Consider the following 9,079-nt stretch of genomic DNA (forward strand, 5'->3'; position numbering starts at 1 on the left):
AAACCAAGGACTTCTGCTAGGACTTGTATCTTTTGGTTTCTTTAATACTTTTTTCCACAGAGAACTGTCACATTCCAATATTCCCGGCAGGCTGCAGTGCTTTTAGGAATCCCAAATCCTAGCCTCTTCTGGTATTGAGATGCAGAGTTGCAGAGATGCATATTGAGTTGCTCAAAGGCAACTGAAAAGAGTTTACATAGAAAACAAGATTTGTAAAACAAAAATAATTAATTTGAGTTAATGAAATGATTTTTCTGACTTTGTCATTTGGGTTTTGTTTTCAGTTGATTGGAATTTTGTATTGCCTAACATAGTCCATAGTAAGTTATTCCTGTTCTGTCATTTTCAAAGACCGGTGGTAATATAGTTTTAAAAAATAACTATTTTGTTATAGATCATTATATGCATAAAACTGTACAGAAATATTTTGTAAGCTATTGAATAATAAAAAAAGAAAACCGTGTATATACAGCTAAGTTTAAAAAAAATAATAATTGGAAATTCAAATGAAACACTGAAAGATGTAGATATTTTGCTATTTATTTAAAGGAGTATTTTATGAGATATTGAAATGTCTTAAATTGACCAGTAATCAAAGTTCAAAGTCAGAATGCTTTTCCTGTAGTAGAATGTGATTTTCAGCAATTATTGCACTACCCGTTTTTGCACCCTTTTGTCTTTCATTTAGCAGAAAACAATGTGCCTTAGCTGTATTCTTTGTCAATGGGAGTTTGGGTGGTTTTTTTTGTCTGACAAAGCAATTTTTTTTGCAGAACAAGAAATGGATGTATTAAATACTGTATTATACCAAAAACACTGCAGTTGTATATAAATGCTTTCTGTCATGTTTTCAGATGCAGAATTTTAAAATTTAAAAAAAAAAAAAGGCTGTCTTTAGGAATAAATGTGTACCTGGTTTATTTTAAACCCCATTATTGTGCATCTTTATATAAAAGAACTTTGCTGCTTGGACAAATTCTTCCATACTTTCCCCAGGAGATTACAGAGCCTACCCAGCCCTTGCCTAATGTTCACTAACATTTATTTTTTTAACCACAGGCTCCACTCTTGAGCACAGATTTCTTAGAGCTGCTTCTGTGGATGAGCTGGACAAAAAACAGTTAAATTCTCCTACAAGTGGGTGATTGGTATCTTTAGCACCAGCCTCATGATGTATTGCAGGTTTGTCTCCTAGTGTTGCTTTTTGATGTGGATGCTTGAAAAAAAACACCCAACAAAAAACCCAACAGATAATTCCTTGACGACCTTCCAAAAGTCTTTGACACCACCAGGAGTCTGAATGACTTTTTCATACAACCCCAAGCAGTGCTGCAGGTTCTCTTGGCAGCCAGAACTGCTTTTGATCTTGTATTTGCTTTTCACCTGCTGTTCAGGAATTCCACTTTTTTTTGGCACTTAGATGCAATGAGGTCTGTTTAAACAGAGATGGGAACATAGTGCTAATATTTTAGTCCTGACATAAAGAATTTCTGTGAAGGAAAAAAAAAAAGGGACGGACACACACACACACAACTGTTCTCTCAGCCTTGAAGCCTGGTTTTATTTATAGATGATATAAGAAGTATGCTGCTTTTTTGCTGGCTTATTCCTCATCCAGCTGCTAATACTCGTGGCATATTAAAAAGGGCTCAACCTTTGTTTTAATTACCTCCAAATGTTGGCTGCTACATTAAAGAAAAGTTCGGGGGGAGGAGAGAACAACAAAACAACCAAAACATCAAGCTACCAGGTGGTTGATTGTTTTGTTTTCTTTGTGGACTTCAGCTAGAATGTGCCTGCTCTTTAAGGCTCAGGACAAACATCCTGATGCATCACAGAAAGGTCGGTCTGAGCTGTCCACAGCATCATGCTGGCTTGAAAGACGATTGATTTCTGTCTACTTGAGATAGCATCATCACATTTTTGCATCTGCCATGCCTAATCTGTCTTGATTGTAATTAATATTTATGGAGTGTAGAGGATGGTTAATTCACAGTAATGACACAAAACTTACTGCAGAGCAGGTTGCCAATAGGAAGGCACAGTAAACCAAGTGCAACAGGAACGAGGTATTTAATTGCCTTTACAATAGGGATTTCATTTCAGTGCCCAGATATTTGACATTTCTTCATCCGTTACTAAAGAATCTGCAGCCTATTTTCTAAAATCAGAAGCTGTTAGTAATCTGAGGCTTCACAAATGCAAACAGCTGTAAATCTTTGCTGCCTATTAATGAATAAAAAGCAGGAGATTCATGAGGTTCTACATAGTTAAAAACCAGACACGTATGGCAATTTTTTCATTCTTTTATGCAAGATGATCTTGTCTATTCTGATGCCAAAGCATCAGTATGATGGTTTATGCCTTCACCTGCCTGCCCTTGGCTGGAAGCCTGGCCTACAAGGTTTGTTGGGTTGTTGGTTTGTTTTGTTGTGGGTTTGTTTGTTTGTTTGTGGGGGGGGAGGGTAGTACTTTTTTGTGGTAGTTTGTTTTTTGGGGTTTCTTTTTAAACTTCATAGCCTGGACATTGGCTTGGCCTGGTGGGCATCGAACAAGTCCCTTGGGTTTACACACCTCGCACAGTCACTGTAGGACATAGTTCAGAACTTCCCAGGCAGCTCTGGAAAGGTCAATAATCATTAACAAAAGTGGTATAGACAGGTTGTATCAGTCCCTGTGTTTCTGGGTATTGTCAAGACTTCAGGCATTGCAGTCCCATGCTACACTAGCTACTTTTAGCTTCTTTTTATATTGCTATAATTATATGTTACCTTGGAGCTGGTAGCACAGCTGTAACAGAGCAACCTCATCCTAAAGCATTTTTGTGTTGCACAATGTATAGCCTCCAAGTAGGAGCAGCATTTCACTTCTAGAAATGAGTTAAAATAATTTACTCCTCTTAGTCTGCTTCTGTAATTGTTTCTTTTTTCTTACTAGGACCTGCATAATAATAAGAGATTTGACTAGAAATGTAAAGTACATTTTTATGCTATCATCTCATTTATGGAAGTCTATCACTGCATACATATGGCAAGGAAATGATAGTATTCTTATAATAGATTAATAGCCAAGATCAAATATTTCACTTTCTCATAGAGTCTGCCTATATGTGCTTTTAATTCCTCACTAAATTTAAATTTAAAAGGGCTTTTTTTTCCTTGTACATTAAAAGCAAGACACTGCCTTCCATGTCATCCCTGATTCCCCATTACTGCTCACTGATGGTTTGCATTCAACAGCAGATGATGACTCTGGCCTCAGCCTTCAGAGGAAGAAATTACTTTTTTGCCTCCAGGAAAAAGACCAAGTGGTATGAGCTAATTTCCAGCAGCACCAAGCTACAGTGGGACCTGCCAAGCCCGGAGCTTTAGGGCTGGTGGGTGTCTCCATGGAGGGACAGTGCAGGGAACATCCTGGCCCTGTGCCTTGCCCTGGTGTTTGGTACTGAGCTGGGTGCAGAGCTGGAGCTGCCATCATGCACACATGGCATTTGCTGCCATCCCACACAACACCTACCAGATGCCTTTTTAAGACCAAATGTATTTAAAAGCAAGCACTCTCTTTCCTAAATTCCCCATGTGTAAGCTTTTCTAATGTAGTCCTTCTCTCCATAAAGCAAACAGGTCCTTAATCTGAGGTCTGCCAGGCCCTCCCCTGCCCATCCCACAGTCTCTCTCTTGGGGTGCCAGCAGGACATGCTCTCTTCACCCTAAAGGAGGTTCTGGTTTGGGGGGTACCCCTAAATCTCCTATGTTTGAAGTGCTGCCCACCTCACTCTGCTCCTGGGGCACAGAAAAAGAAAAGCGATGGTTGAACATACATTAACAACATATTTACCCTTAAAATAGGGGTGGCTGCAGAACTGAGCTGGGTCCTGCTGCCTGGAGCTTTGCAGCCCACCAGCCTTTCCCAGATCACCTCCGTGCTGTCATGGCACTTGGCTGCTTAGTGTCTCAGAGCCAATTAATTGTAAAAAAACTAGGACAAGATGAGAAATAGTGAGGCAGCAATCTGATTCTGCAGCTGCCCTTCAGTTTTGGTACATGAGCATCCCCATGCACATATGGGAAATACATTTTAGAATCACAGAATCATCAAGGTTGGAAAAGACCGTCAAAATCATCAAGTCCAACAACACCTAACCACTAACCCATCTCCTGAAACTCCACATCCACCAATTATTTTGACACCTCCATGGACAGTGTCTCCACCACCTCCCTGCACAGCCCATTCCAATGCCTCACCACTCTTTTTGTGAAGAAAAGAAGAAGAAATTTTTCCTAATAACCATCTGACCCTCCCCTGGTGCAACTTGAAGCTCAGTGTTAATGAGTTTCATTTTTAGGCTCCAGAGCAAGCCTGGCACTGCCAGGGGGAACCAGTGGCAGTTCCCTCCCAGGTTCCAAGTTCAGAGTCCTGGTGCCCAACGAGCCCATGCAATGCCACATGTAAGGGATTAACAGCATTTGAAAGTCTGAATTAGTCATGGTAAATAAATAACTTCAAAACAAGAGCTGGCTACGAACTACATGTTACAGCAATATTTTTAAGTCTTAAGAATTTCCTTTTCTCTGCTTGACTGGATAAAAAGTGTCATTAACCCCAAAAACTGTTGCTCTCACATGAGCAGACTGCTGTTCTTTCTGTTTGTCTAACAGTTTGGCTTGGTTGCTAACCACCCTCAACTTCCTTTTCTCACTCTAATTCTTTTAAGATTTTGATGGAATGAGCTGAATCAACAACAAAACATACTATTTAAAAAATATTGAAATAACCCCTAAATTGTTGTGAAAAGAAAAGTTAAGCATGGCTCTTTTCTGTGTCCATGTTATACTGCAGTCTAGTTTGTGTCGTCTGACAAGTTTATCCATGTTTTGTAGTAGAGCTCTGCACAAACCTGATTGTTTTTTACTAGCTCCCACAGAAAACCTCCAATGATTGCAAAACCTCTACTGGGCAGCCCCTGTGCTCTGCAGAGAGCCCAGCAGGGTGTCGGCAGTGCAGCCATCCCACACACCCTGCAGCATGTAGGATCCCACCTTGGTCTGGCTGGGGATGACCAAGCAGTTTGGATCAGTCTGGCACTGGCACAGCCAAGGGCAACACGGGTGAGATTTATTCCTCCTAGGAGGGGAGGTGGGGAGTGTGCCCCTGGGAAGTGGAGTGGAAGGCTTAGAGCACTTTGCCGCAACTCACCCTGGCAATTGCTAAGAGAGTCCATAAAATGGTGGCCATTGGAATACAATCGAAATCCAGGTGTGCTTATCCAGCATCAGGAATGGTGTGGATATGCAGATGCTGCACATGCTAACCATGGCTGCAGAAGGCGTGGGCTGTGACAAGGGGATTGCTGCTGCCACCCAAAAAGCAGCTCTGTCTCCCAAAGGGAAGAGCATCTGCATTAACTCCGCTCTTTTGTTCCCATTTTCAAACAGCTTAATTTTCATATGCAAGTGATTCATTCCCTTGATTCCATCACCTCCCTCCTCCCTGAGATGTGGTCACTGTGTTGGGTCTGATGGAGAGTCTGGCATAAAAATCACATCTACTGAGAAATAAATTACTGGTTTTCCAAGTAACTCTTACATTCCATTGACCAGCTCCTCAGGGGATTGTCGTTACGCCACCCCAGGTCCTGTTTGAGGTTTTGTCTCTAAAAATGTTTATTTGAGAACACCAGAGGTTCTGAGCCTGACTGTTGGTTGCAGTCAGTAAATTACAAGGAGGAGAAGCCCATTCTTTTGCAGGTCTCACTAGAGAACTTCTGCTTCCACATCTAACTCTGCTGGGTGACTTTACATTCTTTGTAGGCAAATATGTTTGTAGTAAAACAGCACTGAACCAATATACCTAATATTTTTCTTATTACAAAGATATTTCTGCTTGGAGGGTTGAGTAAAAAATTAATCCAATTTATACTAATTATTTTGACTATATATATTAATAATTTTGAATATAAGGGATGGAAGACAACATAGAGAAACAATGATAATTTTTATTCCTCAGTGAATCACAGGCTTTCCCATCCAAAGGAACAGGACTTGGCTCAGCATCATTTTATAAGGAGTTAACCAACATATAAAGGTTTGTTATTTGAAAACAGCCCAAAACCCCCAACAACTTCCATGAGTTGGTTTCCTCAAGTACCACTTAACTACACAGTCTTCAGTGACCAGACCTGCCTTTCACATACATCATGGGAAGCCACAAAGAGCTGTGGCTTTTCCACGATGCACTTCTGGGGAAAAATAAGACTTTCTTCCTGTAAAATATTATAATGAAGCAAATGCATCTGCTTTCCCAATGGCAAGGACTGACTTCTCTCCAGAACCACTCATAGTTGCTCCAAGACTTGCTCTTGTCAAACTCTGAGCCTAAGCCAGGGCTGAGGGATGGATGGATGGAGGACTCGCTGGCCCCGCTCACCAGGAATCTGTGTAACATTCATGTGTTTACACAGTATTTGTCATTAGTTTATTTCAGCTCCAGCACTCCTCTGCTTTTCAGCCTTTGAAACACTACAAGAACATTTTATTTCTTCAGACAAAATGGGCAGTATCTTGGCTTTTAACCTTGCTGCTGGGTTTTAAGGTAAATTCCTTTGGAATCTAGGTTAATTTCTGTCTTAAGGAAGGAAAAAAAAAAAAAAAAAACGAGCCAAACACGATTTTAATTTCAATCTGACAAAGAAATAATCCTAGTGGGAACTGCTGACTGTTTATTTACCCATTTTCATTCTCAGCCCCAGGTTAACTCACAGAAATATCTTACACTTCTCCATTTAACCATTGAGCTGCGAGATCTAGAGCCTGTCAGGATCTAGGTGTAAATTTAGATGGAAATATATCCCTCAATGCATATAAGATAACACTGAATTTCTCACAGTTTGTTTCACTGCCCATTACAGAAGGCAAGATCCTGCCTTTGATTTTTGGACATGAGTTTGGAGGGGAAAAGCCTCAGAGGGCTCCAAGATACTCACTGCCGTGGCTTTGGCTGTATTTCTGGAGCAGAAATGGCCAACTACCATCTTTTGCTATCTTTTTTTTGCCCCCAGATCATTCACATCAGAGACAGAGGAGATTAATTTGGCCCTCATTAATTTCCAAGGCAGGCTCACTCACTTGGTACCAAGCCTGTTTGCTTGGGAGGTTCCCAAAGCAAAGACACAGCCTGGAGATTTGATCAACAATGCACTATCTGCTGCTTTTCCCAAATAATCCCTATTTATGACAAGAAAGCTGGCTCCCCACTTCCTTAAACAACACCAGCTGTACTGCTTTAAGGCTTTTATTTTCTTCTGGGCAATCAGAAAGAAGGGGGTGGGGCAGAATTGTGACCAGGAGCACAACTTTGCAGCCATGGGCTTTTCCTTGACTCCACTGGGCTTAGGATCAAGGCTTGTACATCTCAGTAATTTATATCCTGACTTGTTGGTGCTGTACAGTCTTTTCCTCCTCATGATGGGGAAAGTATATATCCTTTAAAATGCAATAATGCCTCCGTCTGATAAAGCAATAAATAATGGGAGATTTAACAATATGGGGCCTTTCTGTATGCCCTGCAGGTTTAGACTTTGATGTGAATATTTATGCACTCAATTTATTGCCTTAATTTTCTGCCATTTTGAGGAACTCTCACCACAGAAGAATGAATCTTCTTTACCTAACGTGTGCACCAGCCATCCTAGCAGCAAGGGGAGACACTTGCAGACATGCAGCACAAAGCAGCAACGCAACATGAACACAACTTATAACCATGATTGTATAGAAATCCCACAAACTGAATGGCAAGAGAGGGTAAGGTAAGTTGCACTGAACAAGAGATCATAGCAAAGAAAAATAATTATGTCCTTTTTTGAGAATTGAAGGTTTAGTTATCAATTCATAATTAGCAGTGCGTGGATTAGCAGGTGTTACTGATTTCTGAGATGGAGAAACATTCCTTAAAGAAAAGAAGGGCTGAAGGGAGGAGCAGCATTTCTATTTCCACTGCACAGGCAGCAATTGCTGTTGCCATGTGCACTGCAGCCACACTGAGGACACATCCAAGCCAGATGCCAGTGACAACCCAAATGCTCTGCCAGGACCAGCGTGGGAGGAAACTACTAATGATCCCAGTAGATACAAAGTCAACTGACTGAATTCACAGCAGCTGCAATACAGCAGGTAGCCATACCTTAAATACACCAGACGTTAATTTAAAATGTACTTTCCATCTGTATAGAAGGAGATGGGTTTTGCTATAAGGGTTTGATAAGCTAAATAAGCACAATAAACCTTAAAGGACGGCAAGAAAGAAGAAAAGGGCAGAAGTCACAAGCTAAACATAAACAAATGCAAGGCAGAGCTAAGTGCAGAACCTGGGATTCAAGTCACAACCCCATGGCAGAGCTTCTGCAGCCCCATGAGCTCCATCCCAGTGCTGAATACCAGTACAAAGCCCCAGGCAAGCCCCCGTGTGCTGCTCTGCTGCTGCCTCCACAGGAGATAACCACACAGGAGCAGTAGTCTCTCTTCCACACCTGAATCCCCCTGCCAAGAGAGTCACTCCATGTATTTTTATATATATATATATGTACTCCTTTGCCTCCAACTTGCTATGTGACTGCCTTGAAGGAATGGAACTCCTAAAGGGCACATGAGAGGTATATTACCCTATGCAAGAGCAAATCTGAACACTTGCAGGCAGTCTTAGTAAAAGCAGACACTCAAGCTTCACAAAAAAACCCAACACAAATACTAAACTGCTCCATGTGGTGCACAAACATAAACAGGCTTGTAAAGAAAGCCACCCCAACCTCTGGGCATGTGATAACTTCCCAAACTCAACATCTATAAAACCAAGCTTCCAGCAGAAGTGCAACCTAAAACAGCTCTGTCTCCAAGGAAGTAAGTTAAATCTTTCCATTGGCTTTAGAGAGGAAACTGCCTTGTCTTCTCCAGCCCAGGGCTGCAATGATGGTCACATGAGTGCTGGGTTTTAGCAAACCTGTGCATGAAGCTCTGGGCTTTGCAGGTACACACAGATGACTGACATCCATCAGGCACTTGTGTATGTAAATGGCAGCTTTCCTGCT

Source organism: Chaetura pelagica, unplaced genomic scaffold, assembly GCF_000747805.2.
Source record: "Chaetura pelagica isolate M959 unplaced genomic scaffold, ChaPel_1.0 scaffold138, whole genome shotgun sequence".
Lineage (NCBI taxonomy): Eukaryota > Metazoa > Chordata > Aves > Apodiformes > Apodidae > Chaetura > Chaetura pelagica.